General features: G+C 38.3%; 1 protein-coding gene across 1 annotated transcript in view; it reads right to left on the reverse strand.

The window, feature by feature from the left end:
• The window catches only part of TNKS (tankyrase), a 163,346-nt gene that overhangs the window by 85,138 nt on the left and 58,549 nt on the right, over nt 1-19,659 (reverse strand). The window lies entirely within an intron of this gene.

Raw genomic sequence — 19,659 nt, forward strand, 5'->3', positions numbered from 1 at the left:
GCAAAAGTGGGAGCAAATTCTCTGAGTGATATAAGAAGAGCGCTCCAAGGTATAAGAAACTTAGTATGAGACCCAGAGCACAACTTCTGGACAGTTATTTGGTAGGATAGAGTGATGGGGAAGAGAAGGAAAGCGAAGGGAAGAGGGAAGAAGGAAAAAGTCAGAGAGAAGGAGAGTAGTAAAATAAAGGCAGGAATGAGGTTAGGAAGGGAAAAGAATCCAGTAATAAAGTTTATGAGGTAGACACTGAGAAGGCTAGAGACTAGGGGTGAGTAAAACATAAGAATACTGAGCATTAATGATCAGAATAATGCCAAAATGAGGCTCTTCTCAGTAGGCAATCTAGGGTTTTTAAAGATACATGCACTAATGATGAGAATTCACGGGTATTAAGGAACAGTGATGATTAATGAAGATTTATAGAGGCAGCACAAGCTTTCTATAAGACTACCTTACTCAAATGCCTATGCCAGGAAGTGACTGAGAGTATGCTTGGATAATGTGTCAAGCACACCACTAATCACTTTTACTGAATCTTGTAGAAATGAACAACTTTACCAAAAGAAATATAGACCATGTCTAGTGCCTCTAAAGTCCTGGGCACGGGACCAAAAGACTTGGTAAATTCATCATTTTTCTTGCTAACTTAAAAGAAATGGAAGTTTGAGGAAAAGGAGCAGCTGGCTATCCATGAAAGAACAAAATCTAGTCTGGAGGAACCTTGATCTTAGGATGCAAAATGATGGCAATTGATGATGAGTATTAAAAGAAGAACATAAAAAATGAGGATTAGATAGAATGTCTTGCAATTAGAGCTAAAAAGTGTCAACTGTTCAAATAGATAAATCAATATTAAAAATTCATTTAAGTAAGACTAGCTCAGATTAAACTACTCTGAAGTTGGTTTGACAGGAAGCTCAGTGAATCGATGTGACAAATTTACAAAAAAGGTAAAAGGAAACTTACGTCGTATCAGCAGAATAAAAAAAAACGAATGGGGTTATTTAGTCTACAGTATAAAAGACTGAGGTGATAGAGGTGGTTATAATTATAGGAAGGGTTCTAACTTCTATTGTCAGTACTTCAGAGGAAGCTCTAAAAAAGAAAAATGCTTAGCCATATACAATGTAGTTCCAAAAAGAAGTGACATGTACTGTATTTGGTTTAACAAATGGGAGAAATATTTCCAACCATTTAAGTTATTCCACAAAGATCTAATTATGGCAGAGAGCTAGAGCTATAGCACAGAAATGCCAGGTTGGAATACAGCATAGAATCCTTATGGGGTAATGGAGTAGATTAGTAACCTCTAAATCTAAGGTCCCTTCCAGATCCATGGTTATATATGTGACTTTCATGATACAGCTGTATACTTATTAATTATAATAAATTTGGACTTAAGTTACACATGATGTGTTCTTTACTATCTACTCTTCATGAGATCCAACCACTGGTCTCCAAATTTAATTCACATATAAAATCTTATTTGACAGGCACTTTACTTGAATGAACTCATTTAATCCTCAAATAATGTTTCTGTTCTATTATTCTATTTTACCGATGAGAAAACTGAGCAATAGAAGGTCACATAGTTAATGTATTAGGTTATTGTAACAAATTACTAGAAACTTAGTGGTTTAAAACACAAATTTATTCTCTTAAAATTCTGGAGGTCATAGGTTTAAAATGGGTCAGCAGGGCTGTATTTCTTCTGAACACTCTAGGAGATAATCCATTTCCTTGCTTTTTCTAACTTGGAAAGGGTACCCACATTCCTTGGCTTGTGGCTCCTGTATCACCATGACCTCTGCTTCTACATCACATCTCTTCTCTGTCTGACCTCCTTTCATCCTTTCTATAAGGACCCTTGTGATTTATTGGGGCTAGCCAGAGAACTTAAAATAATCTCCCCACCTCAAGATCCTTAACTTAATCACACCAGCAAAGTTCCTTTTACCTCTTAAGACAACAGTTACAGTTGCTGGGTATTAGTGTATGGACATCACTGGGGACCCATTATTGTGCCTGTCACAGCTAGTATATGGCAGATGGGAGGATGTTTAACCACAATAAATGCTGCCTCTCAAACACTGCTCCTCTATAGATGGAAAATAGATTGACTGTATCTTCTAAGGTATTCCATATAAGCTGCTAGGAAGTAAGAATTTTCTTCAATAGGGCATGTGAAATTTAACACCCAGGATCATAGACTGTAAAGCAACATATGGAATTCTACTTGGCATGACCTTCTTTTTGGAGAATAAGCTGTTTAAAAAAATATGTGGTGAATATCTAAAGAAGGAAGCTACTTTACTTTTTGGTTAAGTTAGCAATAATGTAAAAAACATTCTTTATCAATAAAAACACATTAGTGTATTCCGAAAGAAAAATTCTGGTGAAATTATGAGGACCCACATTCATATCTCCTTTTCAATTGCAAAGGAATTTAATTTCTTATGAAATCATGTTTTTATAATGTAAGGAATAGTCCATTTCTAGCTATTAGTACTAAGTTAGAACTAGGGAAAATATAAATCTAAGTAAAAAAGCACAGAGGACATGCTATTTTTATCTGCCCATTACATCCTTCCTCTGGTAAGTGCTCTGTCCCTTGTTTTGGGGAATGGCTCCTCCTTTATTATGATTATGTCATTCTGGTAGATTTTCCAATCACAGAGTCCCACTCCATCCCTGACCAATAATCACAGTACAACCACAGACCAGTGATTGGTCAGCTCAGAGTTCTTCCTTGAGACTTTTCACTACACAATTGGGGAAGAGCCTTCTTTTTACATTAGAAAACATAGTAAGAGCTCTAGTGTTGTATCCCCAGAGCTGCCAATAGCCATGCTCAACACAGAAGAACCTAAGAAAACAAAAACACAGACAGAAAATGGAGAACAGAAAAGGCAAAGAGAAAGAACAGGAAGAGGGCAGGATGGAGAAGGTGTAAGAGTGAGTGAGGGGAAGGGGACAGAGAAGGCAGCTAAGGAATGCTCAGGAAGTGGGACAAAAAGGCGTTGGGTGGGTGGGTTAAAGAAACACAAACAGTCAGATACATGATACAGTTTGAGTCTCTGGATCCAGCAGACTCTGATGTCAAATATCTCTTTGCCTTTATGTGGTTTGTACCCTTAAACAATAAACCTAGTCAGTTAAATAATAGCAATTCGACTCATGAGTGTTTACAATGTGCTTGGTTATATTCCCTTTAATTCCTCCCACTTCACCTTAAAAAAACAACAACAACTATCATATTCAAACCAATCTTTAGCAGTGAAGACTCCAACCTACTTTTTAAAAACATGGCCTTAGGTAGATTCTAAATAATTTAACACTGACATAATTTAGTTCGTTTATTTGCTTCATATTGTTTTTTTTAAATATGTTTTCATTGATTTTAGAGAGAAAGGAAGGGAGAGGGAGAGAGAGGGAAACATCAATGAGAGAAACATTGATCAGCTGCCTCTTACATACCCCCTACTGGAGATTGAACCCTTAACCCAGGCAAGTGCCTTGACTGGGAATCGAGTCAGCAACCTCTAGGTGCATGGAATAACACAATAATATATCCGATACAAGATAATAATGATGACGATAACAGTAATGCTTTTCAAACTTTAAAGCACTTGATTTGCTAACAATTATTATTGCTCCTATAAATCACCAGGGAGATAGAATTTCATTTTCATTAACGTCAGTGAAAGAATTTTAATTAAAAAAACTAACATTTAAGGAATCTCAGAAAACAGATTTCTCCATTCCTCTTTATAATAAAACAGCTTTTATGTAATGAAAAAGGAGGGTGTCATTTGATCTTACCATCCTAAAAATTTTGCTGGGTCATTAGAATATTGTAATCACATTATGAGAAGAATAGAAATGGATGTATACATTCATAAAATAGTGGAAAAAATAGAAGGGCTTAAGTAATTTCCAAGAAAAAGTAAAAGTTTCTCAGAGGAAGGTAATTGGAAAAATTATGCAGATGAACTTTCCCTTTTCTCTACCAAAAGAAACAGAACCTTACAAGGAATAAATCTCTGTTTTCTCATTAAAGAGAAAACTTCATGTTAAAGGAAAGATGTATGTATTGGTAATAAGTTCCTATCATATGGATATTTGATATTTTTTACTATACTAGTTGGTGACCTATTGACTTGTAGCAGCTTCAAGTATATCCATGTGTCAATAATAAGCCATAGTGAAAAATATAAATTTGTTACTATATTTCATATATTTTGTTATTTTTTAGATTTACTTTATATATAACTAGCGTTCCTGTTGCAGGAAAAATCCTGCAATAGGGTTTCCTGCTGCACTCTACCCTGCCCTGCCTGCTCTCCTCCCTTGCCCCCCCGCCCGCCTTCTCCGCCAGCCCGCCTGCTTTTCCCTTCTCCCCCTGCCCCGCCTCCACTCCTCCCTTCTCCTCCCCCCAGCTTGCTTGCTTCTCCACAGCTTTGCTCCCTTCTGCAGCTCTTGGCTTCTTTCTATACTGTCTTGATATAGAAATTAGCCGCCATCTTTGTTGGGATAATTTGCATACTCGTCCTGATTGGTTGGTGGGCGTGGTTTGGCTTGGTGGGTGTGGCTTGGGCATAGCGAAGGTGCGGTCAATTTGCATATTGGTCTATTATTAGGTAGGATGATTTCATGAAGTGCATATGGATTTTTGCCTATTTTTATCTACTGTAGAAATGTACCAACCCTTCAATGTAGCAATCCTTATGAAACTTGACTAAAGATTAATATGCAAAAAGGTAGTATTTTAAAACATGAAGTTTGAGATAAATTAAAAATAAAATTAATCTAGGATTAGTACTACGTTAAATATTGAGGAAGTGTAAGTCGGCCCTACTGATAATGGGAGTTTCTAACCAGACATGGACAAGGCCACAGAAAACAATGTCCCTCTACAAGTCCATACTACAGCTATAAACGTGACCCATAATCCTTTCTTCCAAGTTAACTATTACTTTTTTAATAATGACATCATGAGCCTGGCTTCAGGATCAGTTCTGCTAGTCACAGATTACACAAGGCCTCTGTGCATGTGCATGTGTGTGTAGGTGTATATACCTCTACCAGCAGCTAGAGTAAACACTAAAGCACAAAATTCTATGATTTATAGATTGGAGATCTCGCTTCTTTATTAGCAAGATATTAATTAACACCTTAGGAAAACTAAAGAAAGGACACTTTTGGAACTTAAGATAAATAAGTTACTGCCTATTAGCATCTTCAAGACAAAGTTCCAAGGTTATACAAGCTTTACCTTTAAAAAAACAAACAAAAAACAGCAAACCAGTGCATGCACCTAGGCAAGCACACTTTTGCCCTCATTCTAGACAGTAAGTTCCTGTGCTCATGTTTTGCATAATGATTCTGATCACTTGATGCCTCTTGCCTGATACAGAAGAAAGTGCTATCTATTTGGTAGAATGATACTGTTGTTGAGAAGAAGCTAGAGAAGAATTGTATATTTTCTCCTTTTGCTTAGTTTGTTCATTTATTTTGTGTCAAGCTTTTAGAAGACCCAGAGCAACTGGAGAGTGAAATTGAATAAAATCATATAAGGCAATATTCTTTTGACAATGTCAAGCAAAAGTATTGATAAAACAAATATTCTAAATTTGTTTTTAGAATAACACACAAAAATGTTGGATTGAAAATACTAAGCCTCAAATGTGGGTAGAGAACAAACCAGGAGAAGTAAATGCTGAGTTCTTGCTTTAGTAATTTCTGCAAAGAATCAATTGCTCCTTCCTCTGTGCTTCGTAACACTTTCTATATTGTATGAAAAATCATTTGTGGTTCTGTTCTTCTTTGCCCAACTTGAGCTCCTAGAAGTCAGGGACCATATTTTATATTCATTCTTATATTTAAAAGAGAGGAATACCTATTTCACTTTCCCATCCTGGAACAGCATATATTTCTTAAAAAGAATGTCTTATCTACAGGAAAGTCCATTGTAACAACAGAGGACTATATTATATCTAGGCTTAGAACTAAGAATAAAAGTACCACAAATCACATAGGAAACTCTGGGGAAAAAAAAAGTTCCAGTAAAAGGAATTTTAGAATCTATCTAATTGAATTACTGTGGGAAGAAAAAAAATTTTTAATAGCAATCAATAGACTAATTAAACATATAGCTATTTAGCTTATGCAAAAAGAACTTGTTTTTTTCTTCCTTTTCTCCAGGAAAATACTGGACTAATTAAAGCAGTGAGTATTTATAATAATGAATAAAATTATATTTTTATATATAGCACATTTTATTTATCCATTCATCTCTTAATGGGCACATGGTTTGCTTCCACCTTTTGGCTCTTGCTAATATGCTACTATGAATATGAGTGTACAAATCTCTCATACAGTTTCTGCTTTCAATTCTTTTGAATATACACTGAGTGGCCAGATTATTAGGATCTCTGAACGCATAATAATCTGGCCACTCAGTGTATATCCTATATAATAAAAGGCTAATATGCAAATTGTCCCCTCCGCCAGGAGTTCAACCGGCAGGCAGGCCGGCCAACCGCCCATGTACCCTCCCCCTGGCCAGGCTGGCTGGACCCCACCCATGCACGAATTCATGCACCAGGCCTCTAATAAAATACACACACACACATAGAGAGTGGCCAGATTATTATGCGTTCAGAGATCATAATAATCTGGCCACTCAGTGTATATCCAAAAGTTGAACTGCTGCATCACAGTAATTCTGTTTTTATTTTGGAGAAACCTTCATAATGTTTTCCATAGCAGCTATGTCATTTTACATTCCCACCAACAGTGAACAAGAGTTCCAATTTCTCTACATCTTCACCAGTATTTGTTATTTCTGTGTTTTGTTTTAATAGTAGCTATCCTAATGTGTGTGATGTAGTAGCACCCCAAATTTCTATTTCTTTACAAAACTATGTGTAATGAATAAATTTTTAATAAAAACTGACTTCCCAAGAGTCTGGGGCTTCAAAATATGGGTAAAATGCAAACCTAGCTGAATAATTTCTCATTAAATTATTTTAATAAAGCAAATTTGGTTATTACTTGGTCTGTGTTTTCCTTTCACTGAGTTAAATTTATATGAAAATAGATAAAATATTAATATTTTCTTACTATTATGAGTATAACCAGCTGCTTTATGGTACCAGGGTATAAAGAAGTAAAGTACTAATACACTTTTAGTAAGACTGCTATTAGAAGTCCTGCAACAGAGGTAAAATAATGAACTTTCAATGCTTTGATTTGAGTTTACTTGAATTTTTATGAGATACTCAAGTATATATGTTTATTTAGTAGTATTTTCTTTGCAGGTATAAACCAAGGTTCATATGCTAGAAAGAGTTAACACATTTTTTAATAGAACTTATTGGGGTTACACTGGTTAATAAAATTATATAGATTTCAGGTGTACAATTCTATATTACATCATCTCTATATTGTATTATGTGTTCACCACCCCAAGTCATGTCTCTTTCCATCACCATTTACTGCCTTATGACCTAGCAATTCCACTTCTGGGGATTTATCCAAAGAAACCTGAAACACTAATTCAAAAGAGTTAACACATTTTTATTAAAGATACTTTTAATTCATTAAAAAATAATTAAAATATCTCCAGAAAAGACGTGATAAGAAATTAGATCTAAAAAATTGTGTTTGATATTCCAAACTAATTAAATTGAGTCATATTTTAAGGAATAATATTAAAAGACTTATTTTATACATAAATGAACAGTCTGACAAATTACACCTAAATAGTTCATAGCTGGTCATATTTATGAAGGATGACATTATTTTGGCCCATCTGCCACCATCTCAGGTTATTTGTCACTAGCCCAAATAGCATATAGACACAACAAAATTTAAGTTATGTGTGTGGAAGAATTAATATGACAAAAGTAGACAATTATTTAAAATAAAATCACATTTCTAATTTTTAATTATGTAATAATAGTTATACATTTTAGAGAAAGCTATCATTAAGGGCAGCTAGCACTGTTTAAATACTGAAATTATTCTTCCTTTATATAATCTCTCATTCTGTGCTAGCAAAAGATACTATGCATTCATTTTGAGTAAACATGACTTAATTGATAGAACCAACCATTTGTGTAATAGCTTCTGCAAGTAATTATCCAGGAATAGTGACAAAGACTACTAGGAGTGAGTTAGTAAAAAATTTCAGCAAGCTATTTTCAGATTCTTGACAGCTTAATGTTTTCTCATCCTAATAACCTTAAAAGATTTAAGCCAAACACTTCTACATCAAGCTTGTTAAGAATTATCTGTGGTTGTTGGTACCTTGGAATATAAGAAGACTTGGCAAGGTTATTTGCTGAGGAATGAAACTAAAAAACACTTTAAAATTCATCCTCTGCTTTGTGTGAGGTGAACTAAGAAACTGTCACATCTTTCAGAAAACGACTTGTGGAGATATATCCTGGGGCATATGTTGAAACTAACAGTAATTCCAGAAATTCTTTTAGAAAAGGCACATAATATATCAACATATCATCATAACTGACCACCAGGTGGCCCTGTGTAAATCATTATGACTGAATTACAAAATAAATGTCTCTCACTTTCTGTCTCTTCTTTGTCTCCTTTTCTCTGACACTCTCTCTCTCTAAAAAAGGTTATTTTATAATATTATGAATATTATATAATATTATATAATACTCTGTGGCACTAGAGTTTATGTGAGCAAATCCCAAAAATTTAGCTCTTGTCAAGATAGGCAAAGGTAACCAGAATTCTGTACCTTATACAAAATTATCAAATTCTCAAGCATTTTTGGCTTTCAGTTGAAATATGGGAAAAATGAGTATAATCGATAAAGAAAAGAAATTTATAAATAAATCAGACTCACTGTTATTATATAAAAATGTATCAATTGCTCAGTTTGAAATCTCCTAGAGGGTAGAGACAGTACCGTATTTATCCTTATATACTTAACAACTATCAAAATATCTGGCATGTAGGTGCTAATATACTGAATTGGAAATTTATGTATATAAAGTTAACAAAGCATTCAACTCCTAAATGTTGGGGAAATAATTTGTATTTTAAGAAATATCTTTAAGGAAAGTGGCAATGCCTTCCAGTCAAAGACCACCAGAAACACACCCATAGTAGAATACGTTGAGCTCGCTATTTGTTACAGAAAGGGAGAATACACGCCATGGGACCAGTGGGGCAGCTCAGGAAAAGGGTATTAGAAAGAATCTACTCTAGCATGTGAGAGTTGTTGGAAGTTTTGGGGGGAGGGCCTAAGAAAACAGAGGTTAGTTCTAGATTGGATGCTGTTAGAAAATGGGGGCAATTCTAGGACTAAAAACAGCAGCTATCATTCATATTAGCCAGATGATGATGTTTGGTATTTTATGAGTTCATAATGACCTTGTTTTTGTCTGTGGCCTGTTACAACAGTTCTCATATATAAGGCACTATTTTCTTTCTCAAAAGAGAACATTTAATTGATAATAAAAAAATTATTCCTGAGTACAAATGAACAAAAAAATTTATTTTTAAAGATGAACCTGTTTGGAGCACTCTTCATATGCCAATTTCACTCTCCATCATTGCCATCTAATAACCAAAAAGAGATTCTTGAATCTAATGGATCCAACCAGATACTAATTTACTTACTTTCTACTGTTATAGTTTAACTAAAAATGCTAAGGGGTAAACAATTCTCCAAAAAATAACTCAAATAGTGTAGCCTTGTATTTAATGATAAACCTAATGTTGGTATGGTCACAATGTAAAAATATCACAATTACTAGAGAGATCTTTTGATATATTCCTGTACAAGTACCGTATTTTCTGGCGTATAAAACAACTGGGCATATATAAGTTTTTCCTGGGTTAAAAAAAGTCGTCTTATATGCCTGAAAATATGGTAAGTACTTGCCCATGATGCTTTTCTGCAATTACCCTTTGGTGAGTAAATAAAAACACATCTCCCACTGCTCCTAAACTTTCCTGATTGTGTTGAGACATCCAACTTTACTAGTATACAATTTATGGAAGACATGTAGAGATGAGTGTCTTAAAGGAAAATGAGGCCTGGCCAGCAGGGCTCAGTGGTTGAGCATCGACCTATGAACCAGGAGGCTCAATTCCCAGTCAGGGCACATGCCCAGGTTGCCAGCTCGATCCCTAGTGTGGGATGTGCTGGAGGCAGCCAATAAACGATTCTCTCTCATCATTGATGTTTCTCTCTCTCTCTCTCTCTCTCTCTCTCTCTCTCTCTCTCTCTCTCTCTCTCTCTCTCTCTCTCTCTCCCCCTCCCTCCCTCCCTCTCCCTTCCTCTCTGAAATCAACAAAAAGACATTTTTATTAAAAAATAAAATGAATGAAAGATACTAAGTATAGGCCTGTAGGTACTCAAAATAAGCCCGTTTGCTTCTGCACACTCCTTCAACTCACCCCTCACTGTAATATCCTCACAACAAAAACCAAAATCCCCTAACTATGATACTAAGAACTCGAGGTAGTTTCTGAGGAATACCCTCAGTGGTTACTTAATCCATTTAATTAAATCAGAGATAAATACAAGTTATTGAACTGCATTAAACACATAAAACATAGTAAGTATATGTTATATTCTCCTACATAATAAAGAAAATGTAAGGTCTTTCATTGAAAAACACCCAGGAAAGTCATACAAATAAAGGACTAAATGAACAAGATTATATAGTGGAAAGAAAAAAAAAATCAACTATGTAATATATTTTAAAGTGATCATATACAATTCATCATTCCAATTAAAAAATAATTTTCTTTTTTTTTTTAGACAATGGAGAAATGATTGGTCAAAAATCAAAAGAAAGGTGCTCTTACATTCTACCAATAAAAATTGTCAATAGGCTATTTTCCTGTATATGAGCAACTTACAGTTTGGAAAGCTTAATTGCTTTTTAGACCAACTAAACATAGGTCTATTTAAAAGACTAAATTAGTGTTCCTGAATTTTAACCTTCAAGAATTGATAAGGTAGCAGTCTGGTTTTCTTTAAATAACATTTAGACTTTATTATATCACATTAATGGACAATAGCACAGCTGTTTGTAAAGTGTGAGGATAAAAATCTAGCAACATTTTCACCAGCTTCATAGGAAGAAAGTTAATTTAGTAACAGAAGTCAATAAGACACCGATTTGTTTTGAGGATAAACTGTTAGAGGGCAGCCATTTTGCAAATTTAAGTCTTTCTTCAATCTAAGTAGCTTTCTAAGGACTTCAACTCACTTTGTTCTCTCTGACTAAAATTTTAGGACATCCCCACCCCATTTCCATTTCTTTCAATTAAGTTTACAGAAAATTTTATAATCATTCATTATTTTAAGTGCTCTTTAGCCCTGTAAACTGGGCAGCAATTTTATAATATATATACATTCATGTCTCCTGTGGGGCTTTCTGTAGATCATCTTCCTACTTTTTGTCATTCCAAATAATATACCAATCTCCTTTCTGCTCCAATAGGTTGTAGCACATTTAAAAGAATTTCCTACTTCACATTTTCAAATGTTTCTTAGGACTATCTTTACCTTCATACTTTGGTCAACTCATGTTTAAAAATATAATCTCAACCCTGGCTAGGTAGCTCAGTTGGGTAGAGTGTCCTCTTTTCTTTTCTTTTTAAAAAAAATATTTCTTTATTGATTTGAGAGAGGAAGGGAGAAGGAAAGAGAGATAGAAACATCAATGATGAGAGAGAATCATTGATGAGTGAGAATCACTGATCGGCTGCCTCGGGCATGCTCCCTACTGGGGATCGAGCCCGCAACCCAGGCATGTGCCCTTGGCCGGAATCGAACCTGGGACCCTTCAGTCCACAGGCTGATGCTTTATCCACTGAGCCAAGCTGGTTAGGGCATAGAGTGTCCTCTTGATAAGCCAAGGTTTCAGTTTCAATCCCCCAGTCAGGGCACATACAAGAATCAACCAATGAACAAATAAATAAGTAGAAAAACAAATTGATGTCTGTCTCTAAAATCAATCAATCAATTAAAAAAATAGTCTCAACTTTTGTTTAACCATTTTTCTCTAAAAAGTATCACATAAGGACCTAAAGTGAAAAAATATTCGGAATACTCTTTTCCATTTTCTTTTCTTTCAGAAACAAAATATATAAACTATTATTCAATAGCATTCAGTACCATTCCTTCCTTCTGAAAAAAAAAAAAGTAATCATGTAAAATGTATATGTGTGTATATATGTTGAGACATGGACATGGCTGTATGATCATGGCTATTTTCTTCTCCAAGAGACTAGTAGATCTTTAGTTCTAAAACCTGCCATAATTCACCAATAATATTTAAGCATGGCATTTGGCCCAAACCATACTTTAAATCAGGGGTGAGGAATGTACAGCCCACAGGCTGTATAAAGCCTGTGAAATCATTTGGTCTGGCCCTACCAAGGCATTAGGGGGGAGTTAATTAAATGTTTGACCAAATATAGCAGGCTAATTTTTAAGTTTATAATTTTGTATGGCTCACAGATATCATAAATATCAAAATGGTCTTGGAAGAAAAAAAAGATTCCCACCACTGATTTAAATAATGGAGAGAGTAAGTAGCATTCACATGTGAACTGTAAGGTAAATATAAGGAAATATAAAAGGATCAAAGAACTTTTATGAAGCGTTAGTCCTTTAAAGCAGCCAGATGTTCCCTAATCCTATATAATAAAAGCCTTATATGCAAATTGTCCCCTCAGGCAGTCGTTCAACTGGGAGTTTGACCACTTGCTATGATGTGCACTGACCACCAGGGGGCAGCACGGAACATGGCAGGTGTTGGTGACGCAGATCTGGCAGCAGGTGGCAGTGGAGGTGCTGCTGGCCCCGATGGGCCCCAACGAGAGCGGGACCATGGCGGGATGGTGGAGTAGGTGAGTGGGTGACGCCAGGTCAAGGTGGGTGTGAGTGGGAACCTGATGGCCCCACAGACAGCAACCAGCAGCTGAGGTGGGGGATGGGGTCACCGCCCAACTCCCAGGTGCTGAGGGAGCCGGGCGGGGGCAGCCCTGGCCCCGACCGATTGCCACACAGATGGTGAACAACAGTGGCGGGGGGGGGGGGGCCCATCCGGGGGGCCCATCCCTGATCAATCAACCCACAGGCGGGATGGTGGAGCAGTTGAGGGGTGGTACCAGGCCAAGGAGGGGTGCCAGGTGGGGCTGTAGGGCTGTGAGGGGGGCACAAGCTGGGACTGAGAGGCTGGGGGCGCAAGCTTGGGCCTGATCTCTGCAGGCCACCCCGAGGGACTCCATCCGTACACGAATTCATGCACCGAGCCTCTAGTCTATATATATAAAAGCCTAAGTGACCATTATGACCAGTTGACCAAATGACCAGTTGCTATGTCACGTATTGACCACCAGGGGGCAGATGCTCAACGCTGGAGCTGCCCCTGGTGGTCAGTGCGCTCCCACGGCCGGCCAACCTCCAGCGGTCCCTACCCCCAGCCCACCAGCCCCGATTGCCGGCCAGGCCAAGGGATCCCATCCATGCACAAATTAGTGCACTGGGCCTCTTGTTAAGAAATAAAAGCCCTGGCCTGCTGGTTCAGTTGGTTGGAGCATTGTACCTATACACCAAAAGGTTGGGGCTTTGATTCTAGAAAACATACCCAGGTTTCAGGTTCGATCCCAGGTCGGTGTGCGTACAGGAGGCAATCAATCAATGTTTCTCTCTCACATTGATGTTTCTCTTTCCCTTCCTTTCTCTAAAAACCAATAAACATATCCTCAGGTGAGGATAAAATATAAATAAATAAAATATCGAGACGAACATATATAAATATATATCCTTAAGAGAAAGGAATAAGCAAAATCACAAATTTTGGCATAGTAATACTAAGCACAAAGCATTTAAATAATGCTTCCATTTTTAATTTTCTTTCCCTCTGTATTCCTAGCTAGCCTTCTCTTTTATAAATCATCATTAATATTTCTACTTGGTATGTTTTTGTTTTACAGAGAGTATGAGCAAGTAGTTATTTTCCCTTATTAGTTTTTAAAAATGAAAGAAGACTTATTTTGCAAACAAGTTCACAAAATTTGTTGCTCTTCTGGAAAAAAGGATATTCTCCCATGTCTGTCTATTATTGCCACTGGCATTCTAATAACTTCTTAAAACAAGAGTCATTTTTATGTCCTGTCATAAGCAATATATCATTGACTTTCAGTGCAACAAAGGGTAATAGAATAATAAAAAAACAACATATGGAAAGCTTAGAACATCAATAGAGAAAAAAGACTCTTTTTCACTCACCTGGGGCCTATTTCCAAACACTGAAGCCCAACACATAAAACTAGAATTATAAAGAACAATGAATTTTTCCACCCAAAGACAAAAACCAGAGGGAAAGAACATAAATAAAAATTGATACACAGAATGTTATTTCTCTTCAGAAAAAAAAAAAAAAAGATACAAACTGGCAAAAATACAGTTCTGATAATCTACAAATCAATAGGCAGCCTATTTGTAAAGCACTTCTTATCTAGCACTGATTTCCTGTCTAACTAATCTTCTAAAAACTAAAAAAAAAAAAAAATCTCACACATAAGATAATATTCAGTCAGTTCAGATAATTAGACATTTTTCATTTTCATTCCAAAAGACTTGAGCATATGAGTCACTGCATGTTTCTCCATGCCCAGTCAGGCCGTCAATTCAGAAGACTTTCAATGTCCACATCCAAACAGTCTAGCAATTCTAAGACTGTATGAGGATGATGCTCAAATGTACAATCTTAAGATGCTCTAAATTACTGACATTCTGGGTAAGCTTCACTCTTTCCCTGAGAAAATACTGGTCACCTCCCTATCACAGTCATATGCACAAAGCTAAGGAGGCTAATCTGGTAAAAAAAAAAAAAAAAGCTCCTGGGAAAACTAGTTAGTACCCACCTAATGCCCACTGAGGTAATGCATCCTCATAAAATGACGTGAATTATGCTTTCTCAAATCAGAACATTCAGCTTTTTGTGTTCTTGATTAAAGGAAAGGAACAAAAGGGGTACAGATATCATTTGTTTCAAAACAATCAACAAATTTAATGCCCAGGAGAACAAGATAGAAAACAAGGAGGTTAACAATTATAACAATGTCCTTAAGATGGTGTTAATATGTTAATTCCTTATAGGAAAAAAATAGCAAACAGTATTTCCAGAAATGAATGAAGAAGCCCAATAACTGAAATTCTAAGAAAGCAGTTTATAGAAATCTACAACTAAGTGCAGGCTTGAGAAGGATAAGGAGATTCCTAGGAATGCTTTCCTTGTTAATCTTTTATGTATATTCTTAAATTCAAATTTGGTGACTGAAGTTAATATTTCACAGAACTTCTATGATAACTATTAAGCAAAAGCTCAAAAACACATTCAATTCTTATAAAGCCTTAATTATTTGTCACCTATTAGTATCACCTTCATAGATTAATAAAGACAGTTTTCCTGGGACTGCTAATCGTTTACATTCATTGCCTGTGGTAGCTGCGTGAACACAAGTGGCCTTGGAAAGACATACTTGTGTTTCACATAACAAAAGAAGAATTTGGTACTCCCTGCCACTTTGTAGGGTGGCTGCTTGCAGGAGGATGGTGTCTCTTCCTGGGGGGGCGGGGGGGCAGCTATGAGGATGAGGACACACTGCTGTGTGGGGCAGCTGACTGCAGGTCACAATGGACAGTGAAGGCTTAAAGGCAGCTCGGGAGGGGTTGCAGTTCAGGCTGAGGCAGAGGTTCTGGAGAGGACATGCAGCAGTCTTCATGAAGGACAGATGAGCAGCAACATGATGCTATGCAGGGCAGCGCCCAGAGCAGCCACATGCTGTACATGTTCCGTGGCTCCATGGGCAAGCTGCAGCAGCAGCTGTGCAAGGGTGAGTTCACCATGTTCACAAGCATTCCCATGTTTGAGAGCGACTTCATCCAGATCAGTAAAAGAGGAGGAGTGATCGATGGGCTCAACTGTGTGCAAATGGTCATTGTGGGCATCGTGTACACCAGCCCCGACCTCAAAATACCCGACGTCATGCTGCTGGCAGGCTGGCAGTTGTGCAGTTGGTGCCAAATATGACCGACACACCCAGGGAAGGGGACTCAAGTCAGTGACGAGCTTGGAGCTGACCAGGCTGCTTCCTTTGAAGATTATAATGTTGTCCATCTACAGTCATGAGAAAAAACAGCTCCACTTGAAGCTCGCCACTGGCCGCTCTTTTTAGCTACAATTATGCCCCCTTCAGATGCAAAAGATGATGTGTCTGGTGTTCTTCCTGAGACTGCCAGTGGAGGTTTATAGTGGCACCCATGCCATACCAGCTTGGGATATGATGGACATACCTGTGCTGGAGGCAGAGGACAGGAAGAGCCCAGCAGTAAGGTTTTGCAGAGACTAGGGCACAAGTGCTCCAGGAGAGCACCTGAAGGCTCTCGGGCTGCTCTCCTGGGTAAACACTCATGTGGAAGGGCTCAGGCCAGATGAGCCACTATGTGAGGCCTTGTCACATTGGGGGGCCCTGTGTGCTTCTGAATATCCGAGGCTCCTTAGATGTCAGCTCCTCTAACCATATACCTGATGTTGTAATGCTGTCAACAGCATCCTAGTGTCCAATCTGTTCTGGAACACTTACACACTACAGTGGACTCAGGCAGTCTGATCTGCTGTAGGGCATTTTTAATTCTGAGAAAGACCTTTCTTTATTTGAGCCATAAACTAATTTTTGTATAAATCTGTGGCATTGCAGCATGCTTTGCACACTGGTGCACAATTTGTTAGTAGCTATCAGAATGTAAGATGGACATAATGTCTGCCTAGCAGTCTTCCTTTAGGAATCTATTTTGTAGAAATGCTAAGTATATAAGGTAAACGTGTGAGGATGTTCACTGGTGAATTGCACTAGTGCTCTCCCTGGCACTGCAACTGTCCAGGCAAAATCTCTGTGACCCTTGTGGGGTGACGTAGGGGGATTTCTGGACTTGGTGACTTCAAAGGTTCTTCTATTCCAGTGATGGGCAACCTTTTGAGCTTGGTGTGTCAAACTTCGCCAAAAAACTGAGCATAACTCGGGTAGTGTGTCACTTTGAGGAAAAAACATTATTTCGCAAATGTTTCATCCTCAGGAGCAGCAAATGTTTCAACCTCGGCATGCGGCTGCCTCAGCGGCCACGTGTCATCAGAAATGGCTACGTGTGTCAGTGCTGACGCGCGTGTCATAGGTTCGCCATCACTGTTCTATTCTAATACTAAGCTCTCAAAGCATTCTAATGCTAAGCTCTTAAAGCATTTCTAGTCTCACTTATTTTCTTCTTTACTTCCCTGTTTCTTCTATTGACACAGGCCATGGAGCTCCATGGAGAAGGTAGCCACGACCTGCTCAACGTCAGAAGTCTTTCCATAGTCGCTGAGGTATCTTGGGGCCACCTCTCTTGCTTATGCTGATGGGAAGGAGTCCAACAACCTGCTTCATGCAAATACTCTATGCTTAGAGACACACTGTCTTTCCTATCCCCGGCACCGGCAGGGCCTGACCAGGAGGCCTTACCAGGAGCAGCAGCAGTAACACCCAAAGGCAATGTGAGTATGGTTGCATAAGGGGAGATGATCAACAGGGCTGTTACAGAGACCTTGGAAGGTCCAGGAGCGGAACCCTTCATCTCAGCCTGGCAGAGTAAAGAAAATATGAGTGAACAGTGGAGGCCAGAGAATCTCCCAACGCTAGGCTGAAGTCCTGAGGAAGAGAAAAGAAAAGGAGAATACTCCCACCAAAAGGCCCTCTCATTCTGGTGGGAAGTAGGAGGACAAGTCAATCCTAAGATCTCACAAACCACTCAGGGAGGTCAAAAGGAGAAGGACCAGAGTAGCCCAGGAGGCCAAGGGCATGGCTCCTCCCACCAGGAATACAACAGCCTCAGCATCCCTCCAAAAGGGTCTAGAATAGAGCATCTCAAAAATCAAGATGGAGCTGATTTGGAGCTATTTGCGGGAGAGGGATAATCCAGAGATCTGTTCCCTTGTCCCTCCTCCATTCTGCAGCTCTCCCAGGTCTAGGAGGGAACAATCTAGCCATTTATGGAACTTATGCATACAGACTAGAATGGATCTCCAATGTTATGATCCACCTACCCATTTTAAGATGGGGAAACTTAACTTTCTGAAGTGGGTCAATTCTTTCATTTCTTGAAACAAACAAGTGCCTGTTATATCCTTAAAAAAAATAAAGAATTTATAAATTGGTCTGATATGGCCCTGGCTGGTTTTTGTTCAGTGGATAGAGCGTTGGCCTGTGGCACCCTTTGCATCTACAAATCATGAGGGCTTGTGTGAGGCTGAAAAACAGGCTTATCCAGAGGGGGGATAAACACTAGCATTAGGTAATTGGGATCCACTCCAAGCTTTCCCATTCAAAGGCTGTCTGACCTCAAAAGCAACATTTAACCTCTCTGAACTTTAGAGATAATAATCTCTAACCAACAGGGTATTGTAGAGATTCAATTAGTCTCAAGTTCAAGTCAAGTAACCATAATGCACAGTTCCCAAGATCCTTAGGAGCCACAAGGAAGACAACTTGAGAACAGAATCAGGAACCAGATGAGTTGGTTGCAGATCGGCTGGTCGCTTCAGAGCCCCACTGGGGCATTATGGAATGTCAATCAAGGATCACTGGCGCCAATTCAAATGCCAACAGGAGTCACCAATTTGGGGTGCAGTGAAGAAGGAAAGTTTAATACAAAGAGCTCGAGGATAATACAGTATGGCTGTGAAAACAGCACTGCTGTGGAACAGCTGGATAACACTATGGAGCTGCTGTGAAAACAGCATGGCCCTGAGGCCCAGGCACCTCTTCAGCTAGCCAGCTCCGCTCTACTTCATCCACTCCACTTGGTCCCCTCCCAATCTAGGCCCCTCTTTTTTTAAAATTGAATTTATTGGGGATGACAGTGGTTTTTAAAATTACATAGGTTTCAGGGGCACAATTCTATAATATATCATCTGTATAGTGTATTGTGTGTTTACCACCCCAAGTCACGTCTCCTTCCATCTACATTAATCCCCCTTTTACCCTCTCCTACCTCCCCCCATCCCTCTTTCCTTCTGGTAATACTGTTGTCTGTCTATGAGATTTTAGGGTTGTTTTTTTTTTTTTTTTTTTGCTTAACCCTTTCATCTTTTCCACCTAGCCCCCTCCCCCCTTCCCTCTGACAGCTGTCAGTCTGTTCACTTTATCTATGAGTGTTTCTATTTTGTGTGTTTATTTTGTTCATTAGATTCCACATATAGTGAAATCATATGCTATTTGTCTTTGACTGCTTATTTCATTCAGCATAATACTCTCCAGGTCCAATCTAAGCTGTTGCAAAGGGTAAGATTTCCTTCTTTTTTTTTTTACAGCCGAGTAGTATTCCATTCAGCTAGGCAGCTCCACTCTACTCTGCCCAGCTTAGTGCTACTCTATGCTAATCTGTTCCACTCTGCTCTGGTGAGATGTCTTTGGTGTTTCAGCTCCAGCTGGGGAAAAGTAGCCTTTAGTTTTTGGTCTTCGTGGAAAGTATGTTTATTCTAAATGCAGATGGTTCATTTGTTTCTGTCTGCATTCAAATTTTAGGGCTTTCCCCCTATCCTTGATTTAATTTTG

The sequence above is a fragment of the Eptesicus fuscus genome, chromosome 8, assembly GCF_027574615.1.
Source record: "Eptesicus fuscus isolate TK198812 chromosome 8, DD_ASM_mEF_20220401, whole genome shotgun sequence".
In the NCBI taxonomy this organism is placed as follows: Eukaryota; Metazoa; Chordata; class Mammalia; order Chiroptera; family Vespertilionidae; genus Eptesicus; species Eptesicus fuscus.